Here is an 11211-nt window from a genome sequence, read left to right on the forward strand (position 1 = left end):
TTATTCTGAGCCAATATGGCATTCAGAGCATCAATTTCAAGAACTCCCTTCCTTTGAGGCGTCCCATTACTCACAGGATTCCTCTCAGAAGTGTACATGAACTGGTTATTAGCAACCATGTCAATGAGTTCCTGAGCTTCTGCAGGTGTTTTCTTTAGGTGAATGGATCTACCTGCAGAAGTATCCAATGACATTTTAGCTAATTCAGACAGACCATCATAGAATATATCCAGGATGGTCCATTCTGAAAGCATGTCAGAAGGACACTTTTTGGTCAGTTGCTTATATCTCTCCCAAGCTTCATAGAGGGATTCACCTTCTTTCTGTTTGAAGGTTTGAACATCCACTCTAAGCTTGCTAAGCTTTTGGGGAGGAAAGAACTTGGCTAAGAAAGCCGTGACCAGCTTATCCCAAGAGTTCAGGCTATCTTTAGGTTGAGAATCTAACCATAGTCTAGCTCTGTCTCTTACAGCAAATGGGAAAAGCATGAGCCTGTAGACTTCAGGATTTACTCCATTAGTCTTAACAGTATCACATATCTGCAAGAATTCAGTTAAGAACTGAAAAGGATCTTCAGATGGAAGTCCATGAAATTTGCAGTTTTGTTGCATCAGAGAAACTAGTTGAGGCTTAAGCTCAAAATTGTTTGCTCCAATGGTGGGAATGGAGATGCTTCTTCCATGTAAATTGGAATTAGGTGCGGTAAAATCACCAAGCATCTTCCTTGCATTATTATTATTTTCGGCTGCCATCTCCTCTTCTTGTTCGAAAATTTCTGAAAGGTGCTTGCTGGATTGTTGTAATTTAGCTTCTCTTAGTTTCCTTTTCAGAGTCCTTTCAGGTTCTGGATCTGCTTCAACAAGAATGTTCTTGTCCTTGCTCCTGCTCATATGAAAAAGAGGGAACAGAGAAATAATAATAATAGAGATCCTTTTTGCCCAAGCATAGAGGTTCCCTTATGTGAGTAGAAGAAAAGAAGAAGAGAAAATCTGAACTCAGAGAGAGAGGGTTCGGATTTTTGGTGAGTGAGGGAGAGATGTTAGTAGATGAATAAATAAATAGAAGGAGATGAGAGAGAAGGATTTTCGAAAATTATTTTTGAAGAAGGGTTAGTGATTTTCGAAAATAGTTTTTGAAAAAGGTTAGTAATTTTCGAAAATTAAAATAAAAAATTAAAATAATTAGTTAATTAAAAAGAAATTTTTTTGAAAAAGAGGGAAGATATTTTCGAAAATTAGAGAGAGAGAGAGTTAGTTAGGTAGTTTTGAAAAAGATAAGAAACAAACAAAAAGTCAATTAGTTAGTTGAAACAAATTTGAAAATCAATTTTGAAAAGATAAGAAGATAAGAAGTTAGAAAAGATATTTTAAAATCACAATTAATGACTTGATTCACAAGAAATCACAATATATGATTCTAAAACTTAAAGTTTGAATCTTTCTTAACAAGCAAGTAACAAACTTGAAATTTTTGAATCAAAACATTAATTGATGATGATATTTTCGAAAATTATGAGATAAAATTAAGAAAAAGATTTTTGAAAAATATTTTTATAATTTTCGAAAATAAATAAGAAAAATGAAAAAGATTTGATTTTTGAAAAAGATTTTGAAAAAGACAAGATTTTTAAATTGAAAATTTGATTTGACTCATAAAAACAACTAGATTTTAAAAATTTTTGAAAAAGTCAATCCAAATTTTCGAAATTTATGAGAGAAAAAGGGAAAGATATTTTTTTTGATTTTTTGAATTTTTATGATGAGAGAGAAAAATTAAAACATCATTTTCATATTTTTCTCTTTTCTTTTTGGATCAAAACAAGGAATGCATGCAAGAACACTATGAATGTCAAGATGAACACCAAGAACACTTTGAATGTCAAGATGAACATCACGACTTATTTTTGAAAATTTTTATATGCACAGAAAACATGCAAGACACCAAACTTAGAAATCTTTCATGTTCAGACACTATGAATGCAAAAATACACATGAAAAACAAGAAAAGACACAAAACAAGAAAACATCAAGATCAAACAAGAAAACTTACCAAGAACAACTTGAAGATCATGAAGAACACTATGAATGCATGAATTTTTCGAAAAAATGCATGATGAACATGCAATTGACACCAAACTTGAAAATTGACTCAAGACTCAAACAAGAAACACAAAAATATTTTTTATTTTTGATATATATATTTTTTTGATTTTCTAATTTTTTTGGATTTTTTTTTCGAAGATTATTGGAAAAGGAAAAATAAGGATTCCAAAATTTTTAATATGAATTCCAGGAATCTTGCCATGTTAGTCTAAAGCTTCAGTCCAGGAATTAGACATGGCTCACTAGCCAGCCAAGCTTTCAATAAAAGCTCCAGTCCAAAACACTAGACATGGCCAATGGCCAGCCAAGCTTCAGCAGGATTCAAATCAGGCATATAAGTTTTCTTCTAACAAGTGGAAGCCTCAGTCCAAGAGAATTTAGACATGGCTTAACAGCCAGCCAGGCTTCAACATACTTCATGAAACACCAGAATTCATTCTTAAAAATTCTGAAGGAAAATAAAATTTTGAAAATATTTAAAATTTTTTTTTTCGAAAATAAAGGAGAAATTTTTGAAAGATTTTTTAAAACTTTTTGAAAATAAAACAAAAAGAAAATAACCTAATCTGAGCAACAAGATGAACCATCAGTTGTCCAAACTCGAACAATCCCCGGCAATGGCGCCAAAAACTTGGTATGCGAAATCGTGATCACTCAGATGTAGGTTTGTAAAATTATTTGTTCGTTCTTTCCCTGGCAATGGCACCAAAAACGGATGCACAGAACCATGGTCCAAACATAACTTCACAACTTCGCATAACTAACCAGCAAGTGCACTGGGTCGTCCAAGTAATAAAACCTTACGTGAGTAAGGGTCGATCCCACAGAGATTGTCGGTATGAAGCAAGCTATGGTCACCTTGTAAATCTCAGTCAGGCGGATATCAAATAGTTATGGAGTTTTCGAATATTAATAATAAATAGAAAATAAGGATAGAAATACTTATGTAATTCATTGGTTAGAATTTCAGATAAGCGTATAGAGATGCATTCGTTCCTCTGAATCTCTGCTTTCCTGCTGTCTTCATCCAATCAGTCTTACTCCTTTCTATGGCTGGCTTTGTGTAAAGACATCACCTTTGTCACTCGCTACTTTTTATCCTCTCTGGAAAATGGTCCGATGCGCTGTCACTGCATGGCTAATTGTCTAGAGGCATCACCGTGATCAATGGCTGCGTCATATCCTCTCTGTGAAAATGGTCCGATGCGCTGTCACTACATGGCTAATCATCTGGAGGTTCTCGATCATACTGGAATAGGATTTACTATCCTTTTGCGTCTGTCATTACGCCCAGCACTCGCGAGTTTGAAGCTCGTCACAGTCATCCAATCCTTGAGTCCTACTCGGAATACCACAGACAAGGTTTAGACTTTCTGGACTCTCATGAATGCCGCCATCAATCTAGCTTATACCACGAAGATTCTGATTAAGAGATCCAAGAGATACTCATTCAATCTAAGGTGGAACGGAAGTGGTTGTCAGGCACGCGTTCGTGGGGAATGATGATGATTTTCACGTTCATCACATTCAGATTGAAGTACGAATGAATATCTTAGAAGCGGAATAAGTTGAATTGAATAGAAAAACAGTAGTACTTTGTATTAATCTTTGAGGAACAGCAGAGCTCCACACCTTAATCTATGGAGTGTAGAAACTCTACCGTTGAAAATACATAAGTGATGAAGGTTCAGGCATGGCCGAATGGCCAGCACCCAAACGTGATCTAGGATAGCATACAACTGATCAAAGATGTCTAATACAATAGTAAAAGGTCCTATTTATACTAAACTAGTTACTAGGGTTTACAGAAGTAAGTAATTGATGTATAAATCCACTTCCGGGGCCCACTTGGTGTGTGCTTGGGCTGAACTTGAATGTTACACATGCAGAGGTCATTCTTGGAGTTGAACGCCAATTTGTAACGTATTTCTGGCGTTCAACTCTGGCTTGTAACGTGTTTTTGGCGTTTAACTCCAGACTGCAGCGTAGAACTGGCGTTCAACGCCCTTTTACATCGTCTAAACTTGGCCAAAGTATGGACTATTATATATTGCTGGAAAGCCCTGGATGTCTACTTTCCAAAGCAGTTGGAAGCGCGCCATTTTGAGTTCTGTAGCTCTAGAAAATCCACTTTGAGTGCAGGGAGGTCAGAATCCAACAGCATCAGCAGTCCTTCTTCAACCTCTGAATCTGATTTTTGCTCAATTCCCTCAATTTCAGCCAGAAAATACCTGAAATCGCAGAAAAATACACAAAATCATAGTAAAGTCCAGAAATGTGAATTTAACATAAAAACCAATAAAAACATCCCTAAAAGTAACTAGATCCTACTAAAAATATACTAAAAACAATGCCAAAAAGCGTATAAATTATCCGCTCATCAGGCTGCATCATGAGGAGGAAGAGGGATGATCGTGATCGGAAAAGCCCCAATGACACCATCGGCCTGGTTCAAGATCTCCACATCAGGTTCGGTCTCAGGTCAAACAGTCTCAGTAGAAGAGGTTGAAAGTAAATCAGCCTTAAGGTTGGGCACAGAGACCTCATCCTCATCTGGAGCAAGTACGATCTTACCATCAACAACTATATTATCCATGCTAAAAGGACTCAGGTCGAGGTCGGGTACCATGACATGAACTTGATCCCTCAGATTCTCATACATCGCAGTCATCCCATTGACCACATGACTCTGCAACTTGGCGTAATCATCATAAACCGATTGAAGCTTCTCTTTCACTTCAAGGAGCTCGGCATATGTTCGGGTATAGCTCTCTTTGTAATTTTTCGCCATCTCATCCACCAAATTAGAAGCGGCCTCAGCCGCAGTAGCTCAAGACTTTTCTTTCTCCAGAGTGAGCTCCATCCCCACATTTTTTGCCTCCAGCTCAACCCTTAAACCCTCAACCCTCTCAAACTCGGTTTTGGCACTCCCTAGAAAGACGCTGGTGGCATTAATAGGAGCCTTCTTAAACTCCCTCGCCAAGACGGTGTTCAGGTTAGCCATCCGGACACAGTTATGGGCCATATACTGAAAGTGGTTGAGGATGGACATGTCGTCAGTAGAAACAAAACCATAAGGAACAATATGCTCCTCAGTCCAGGCCAGACCATCAAACTCTTTGTCATTAATATCAACAGCCCCAGATGTCTTCTGCTTCTTAGGAGCAGGCCCAGAGGAAGAAGGAGAGGAACCAGCACCAGAGCTCGCCATGGGCGGGTCAGTAGGAACCAAACGGACGTTAGGGGTCGGAATGACCTTTCTCAGACCCTAAGGACCCAAGTCCGGCTTCTTCGAAAGAAGCTGAGAGGTGCTCTCTCCAGCTGATTTCCTTTGAAGGTTCTAAGCGGCCACTGTCTTTTTAGTCTTGCGCAAAAACTTCATGGAGTTGAACCCAGAAGCCATCTCTACAAACAGAACCACCAAAACATCATCAAAAAATTACAACCAAGAAAAGATAGTAAAAAGCAAAAAGTCAGGTACTACTTAACTCAGACCGGAGAAGGGTGGGATCCCCTAAAAACCTATTCGTGTCCAAGTGAGGAGGTCGCCCCTAGTGCTCCTCCAACACACCCAAAAAAGCCTTCTTCACCTCATCTAGGCTCTCTAAGGGATACCAGACCACTACATGATTCTCTTGCCACCAAAGTGAAAAGGAGAGATCATTATTCTCATCTAAAAAGAAGGGATGGACTTCGTCTACAGCGCGGACCTTGAAGTAAAAATTTTTAAAATCGTGGAAGGAGTCATCAAAGATAGCAAAAACCTTTCTGCCTTAGTTAGCTCGAAAAGAGATCCAAGAAGCCTTCTTCTTGGTCGACCCAGGCTTTGTCAAAACAACCAGATATAAAAATAAACAGAGAGAATGTTGGATGCCTAGCTCCTGACACAAAAGCTAGAAAATTTTCATGAAGGCCCAAGCGTTGGGATGAAGCTGAGTAAGAGCAAGATTACAGTTCCAAAGAATCTCAGTCTCAAACTTGGTAAAAGGGATGGTAATACCTAACTTGGTAAAGAAACAGTCATAGGCACAGAAAAACGGACGCTCTGTCCGATCTAAAGAAGGAAAGCAGACCCCTTCCTCAGGATCGGGGACAACCAACTCATAGTTTTTTTCATCCTTCCTATTCTCACACACCCTATGAAACCTCCTAAATTTCTCACAGTATTCCCGATCCACTACCATCACACAGTACAAGACTACATAATCTATCCAATTAGCCAGACCAGGGGGGACCTTCGTAGACATCTCGGTAAGGTTCCTACAAGACATAAACGCTATACCTACAACAATAAGAAACAAAACCATCACCACCAGCAGCTCGGCTAAGAATAAAAAAATTGGTCAAGAAACAGACAAACAACACCCAGCCAGAGAAAGGGCACTCCAGCCCCGCAACATAGACATTGCGACACTGTAGCACCCTTCGGGGGGCAACACGCACACAGACAAAGTACAAACTAAAGTCACCAAAGCCCACAAGCCCCAAATAATCTGGCACAACCAAGTAAAAATCTAAACTTTTACACAAAAACGAAACATGCAATACCACCAGAGGTTCTCAAGAAAATGAAAAAAGGAGTTTGCATCACAACAGAAAACCAAATCATCACCAACGAAAGCGTAAAGTAGAAAAGAGGAAAAACCAACCTGGAAGAAGAGAAGAAGGCAGGAGGACATACGAGCAACCAGCAAGTCATGAACGATCCCCACCGAGAGATGAAAACTCCAAAAATCCAAGAAAGAAACAATCTTGGAGCATCGGGGCAATTAGAGGATGAGAAAAAGGAAGCTTATCTCACTGAGCAAATGAAACCGATGAAAGCAAAAGTAAAAACCGAAGGAATCCCTAGGATTTTAAACAAAATAGCAGGAGGGAAATTTGAAATGGCAAAAGAGGAATAAAGGCCCAATCAATAAGCCTTAAAAACGCTCGTAGATACCCAAGAAAACTATCGCGATCAGAAATAGCGCAGCATTTAAAGTAGACGCTTCGCATTTCGAGGAGATCAAAAGGCAATAAACCGGTCCGAGAAGAAAAAAATGCCCGACTTGCTCAGGGAGAATGCTTGAGCACAACCTCAAAGAAAGATCGAAGCTTAAGCAGGGGCACTGTTCATACTCTGACCCGAGCTGTAGGGGCAGGTCGGCAAAAGACAAAGGGGCCAACCTTGAGGAAGGCCCTTTCACCTTTGCCGACATCTTCTTAGGAGATCGGAGGACCATCAGGAGGCCCAATACCATAAGTTCACCACCTACTAGAAGGCGGTTACCAAAAGATATGATCTTACCAACAAAAGATACAAGATAAGATAAGGATCTTCCCCCAAGGAGGACCACCAAGCACCGCTATAAATACACTGGACCACCACCCAACCCCCCACGAGGAGCTCGGATAGGCGACACCTCAACATCAATAAATCGGAGACCAACACTTGGAGGAGACCCGGAACTCACGACCGGTCCGAAGTCAAGGTTTCAGGTAACCCACGGAATAGTTCGTGAATGAATGTGTATGTGTGTACATTCGATTGAAATTGGTTGTGTGCATGTGAATTTGGTGAAATTATGGACTATGATGATGATTAATATGAAAATTGGGCCAGAGACCGAAGTGAGGTAAATCCCAGTAAGTTTGGTTGAAGATGAGGTGTTGTGAAATTGAATTGATTGGTTTATTGTGTTAACATTCAAATTGATTTTAGAATGAAATTGATGGGAATCAGGTGTCATAAGCCTTGAATGAGTATAATAGTGTACTAGGGATGATGTTTAAGTATTGAGAATATTTAAAAAGTGGTTTGGATTGGTTTTGAAAAGGCATTAGTTTGAGAAATGAAAATAAATTGAATAATACAGGATTTTGATAAAAGTGATTTTTAACCAACTTCGACGGGCCATAACATAGCGCTTCAAGTTTGGAATTGAGAAAAATTTGTCTCAAATTAAATATAATTAAATTACCTTTAAAATGATATAAAGATGAGGTAAAATAGATTTTTATAGAGAAAGTTATGAGGGTTAGAAGTTTGGGGTTGAAAACTGAATTTCTGCAACATATCAGCTTTATGAAAAATCTGTATTCTCGTGTATGTAGAGGTGTCATGCAATGCGAGCAAATGCTTTTTCCAAGTACTCTCACGTATATGACTTTTAAAAATTTTGAACTCATGCGTACGCGGAGGTGTCATGTGACACAAGCAAAAGTTTCTGTCCAAGTGCTCTTGCGTACACACTCCAAGGCAAATATTTCACTGTTTGGCCTTCCTGACAAGCTTGTAAGCTATCATAAACCTTTTTTTAAGTATGTTAACCCAATTTTAAGCCCTGAACTAAGTATGAGGTTATATTGTGAGTTGAATTAATCTGTTCCCGGTTATATGCCTGGTTAGCCAGATGATGTTATAGCCGGGATGGTGGTTTATCTCGCTCGCGGTGAGGACAGTCCCGCTCACGAGTTATGAGACTAAGAAATTAATAAAAGACTAGGGTTAATAAACCAGAGTCTGATAAATTGATAACAAATTGGGGTTAATGAGCTTAGTAACGTATGAAACAACTAAAAGACATTAATGTTAACTAAGTTAAGTTGTCCTGAACAAAAATAGTGGTTAATCCCGCTTGTTCATAGTTATGGTGTGGTGTGAAGATGGGGGTGTTATCCCGCTCACGTGTTAATGAGTTTTGTCACGATAAGGACGGTTGATTAATCCTGCTTGTTCGTGGTTATTGATTTGGCACCTACACCCGGCAAGGACGGTGGTCTCATCTCACTTGTTCGTGGTTACGGTACGGATACGGGGATGCTTGTTTTATTCCGCCTGCGGTAAGGACAATGGTGTTATCCCTCTCACGAATTAACAGGATTGATATGATATTGAGCCCAATCTCGTGTGGGCGGTGATATGTAACGCTCACTTGAGATATAGTGCATAAAGCCCAGTGGGGATGAGGATACGTCACGTTCACTTGAGGTTAAAGAGTACACCTCTGTGGGGACGGCAATACCTAACGTCCACGTGAGACTGTGAGGACTGCTCGATGAGGATAGCGATACGTAACGCTCACTTGAGACCGGAAGAATAAATGATCTCCCATGAGGATGGCGATACATAACGCTCATGGAGGGGATGTTTTCAGAGATAAGGACGGCGATACATAACGCCTAACTCGAGGATGTTTTCGGGTGCGGGCAACCAATCGACATGTGAGCTCATGGCATGTTTAGGACTAGACATGCATCATGTGCATCAGTGTGATATTGTCTGAGTGTGATTATTGTATTTGGCTTGTTGTAAATGCTTTTGATTGTGCTTGAAATCTCATTATACGTGCTTGTCATTACTATTGAATAGATTATTGGATATTGAAGTTGCTGAATCTAAACTACTGTGATAACGAGAGAATTGAGGATTTGTATTGAGAGGAGTTGAGAACTCAAAATTACTGTATATGCAGAGACTAAATATTGAGATTGGATTTGATAATAATTTACTTAAAATAATTGAGATTAGGGGTATTGGTAGAGTAAATATCCATAGTCGTCCTTGAGATTCACGCAAATAACCAATGTAATCATTAAGATCCTGATTTTCACATTGTAGTCCTCCAGATAGAGCTCTAAGCACTCAAAGTGGTCCCTGGGTATATTTCTGGTGATGAGTCATCACCGAAGCACTGACGTGGACTCAGTTTGCCACGCTGGAGGGCTCTCAACGGCTAGCTGAGCTGGCGAATTTCTGATTTGTATCCAGATTGGTCCTTCCTATTCTATGTAACCTAAATCTCCAAATTCTCAGACACTTCATCTCTTCGTCTTCTTCATCTCTTCTTTTTCTTCTTTCATACACTTCTTCCTGTTCATACACTTCCATCTGGAGCTGCTACTTATGTCGATGATGGGTGGTGGTAGCACTGCAGGTGGAAGCTCTGTTCGTTCTCCATCTAGCTGCAACCGTACTAGAACGCAAACGAAGAGTAGAAGATCGGCCCCACCAGAATGGTGCGGCTGTGGCCGCAGGCCAGTTCTCAGATGGTCTGGCACAGATTCGAATCCGAACAAACTATTTTATAGCTGCCCCAATTATAATGTGGGTTTGAATAATTACTTGTGTTGTTATGATTCTCCTCCCCTAACAGTTCTTGTGTTGTTCCTCTCTGAACTTTGATCCTTTCTTGGTTATAGACAAGTGAGAAGAGATGGTGCAGGATTTTTGTGTGGGCAGATTTTGTGAATTAGGAGCAGGTTGAGAAGTCAGAATCGTGTGGTGATGAAGTGAAGATGAACTTTGATTGGAGGCGTCAAAGGTTGGAGGAGGATGTCCAGATGCAAAAAATTTATACCCAGTTGTTAGTGTTAGCTGTGTTTGTATTGATAGTGTTGTTGGTGATCCTGTATTGTAAATGATGAATGAGTTGGTGGTTTAGGGTTCCCTATTAGCAACAGATGTAAAAAACTGCTTCTTGATGGAATGAAAAATGCTGTTAACTATGAAACTGTTGTTAAGATAAATTCTTCCATTGTTTATCAAAAAAATTGCTTGTTGATGGAATGAAAAATGCTGTTAACTATGAGACAGTTGTTAAGATAAATTCTACTGTTTATCAAAAAAATAAAAAAAACTGCTTCTTGAATGGTAAACCACAAAGCATACTATATTAAGATAAATTTCATTGTTTATCAAAAAACAACAAAAGATGAAGGTAAAAGGAAGCCTAGAAACCATTATGCTGCTATCTGTAGTTTAATCAAAAGCAAGGCATATCAAAAAAGGTATGTGGATCACAATTGACCATCTAGTCATTGTACGATGGAAAAGACTAATTACACAAAACAGAAACTCCTAAGTAGATATATCTAAAGTCTTCAGTTCTTCTTTCTTGGCAGCTTAAATCTTGGCGTTGGGATGAACTGCATCAAGTTGGCAAACTTTGAAGCTGTAGCTGAAGATGCACCCTGCAAGGGGTTAACTGTTGGTGCGGTTGGCAGCAGAGAGGATCGACTTCTTGGTGACAGCTTGGAAGGTCTTTTCGGTCTAGGATCCTATAGGAGAAAAACTTGGGCATTAAGTATGATTGATGCATGGAAATAATAAAAGCTTGAATATGTT

At 39.2% G+C, this 11211-nt stretch overlaps 1 non-coding gene across 1 annotated transcript; it reads left to right on the forward strand.

Annotated features, from left to right (window-relative positions):
- The first annotated feature begins 248 nt into the window (after positions 1–248).
- Positions 249–356, forward strand: LOC112780571 (small nucleolar RNA R71). The gene has a single exon (XR_003191397.1). It is a non-coding gene; the product is annotated as a small nucleolar RNA R71 (small nucleolar RNA).
- The last annotated feature ends 10855 nt before the right edge of the window (positions 357–11211 follow it).

Source organism: Arachis hypogaea, chromosome 19, assembly GCF_003086295.3.
Source record: "Arachis hypogaea cultivar Tifrunner chromosome 19, arahy.Tifrunner.gnm2.J5K5, whole genome shotgun sequence".
NCBI lineage: Eukaryota > Viridiplantae > Streptophyta > Magnoliopsida > Fabales > Fabaceae > Arachis > Arachis hypogaea.